Below are 877 nucleotides of genomic sequence, written 5' to 3' on the forward strand. Positions count from 1 at the left end.
TACTTGTGTCTTTAGGGCCTACTCAGCCCCATCTTGATATATCACTTTCATTTGATGATAGAGTGCTGCTGTGCATACCCAACTTTATGGCTTGGTGGGTCAGATAACACCCAGTTCCTGGTGGGTATTTCAGGTCACATAGTGACTTGGTGGCCCCTGGTTAAGCACTTAGTCTCTATTAAGACCCAGCAGCAGGCCGAGAACTGTTTCTCAAAAGAAGAATACTATAGTTATCTGTGGAGGGTGGCAGGGCTTTTCTCCAAAAGCCTAAGCCTACCCTGCGATTCACCTATAGGGGCCTGCCAGAGGCTCCAAACAACATCCCTGTCTGCTACTGCCAGCACCATTGAATCTGCTGCATTATGTGGCCCAGGTGGCAGAGCAACTTGCACAAACAGCCTGACCTGTTGCAGAGCCTTTTCTTTTGCGGGGCCCTACCCCAAATTAGGAGCTTTTCAGGTCACTTGTTGAATGGGCCAGAGTAATACACCCAAATGAAGAATTTGTTGCCTCCAAAATCCAAAGAGGCCCCATAAGATGTTGTGCCTCTCTTTTGGTTGTAGGAGGAGCCAGAGGCAACAACTTATGTTTCATTTTAGAAGAGATATCTTGATATGCCCCACATCACTAGTCTCTTGAAATATCACTGAGCTAGAAAGCCCCTGAACCATATGGCTGGATCAGATTCAATAGTGGGTGTTGGTCCCATGGCCAGTGGGTCCCTCCTGGAATCTGATGCAGGGCAATTCGTCTACATGTACCCCTCTGGTGCCACGATAGAAAGACCCCTCTGCCTCCCCTGTGGAGTGTGAAATAGTTGGGGGTATGCCTGGGGGCTACCGATGTCCACATTAAAGCAGAACAAGGAGTACACGTT

The sequence above is a fragment of the Pteropus alecto genome, unplaced genomic scaffold, assembly GCF_000325575.1.
Source record: "Pteropus alecto unplaced genomic scaffold, ASM32557v1 scaffold196, whole genome shotgun sequence".
Taxonomy (NCBI): Eukaryota; Metazoa; Chordata; class Mammalia; order Chiroptera; family Pteropodidae; genus Pteropus; species Pteropus alecto.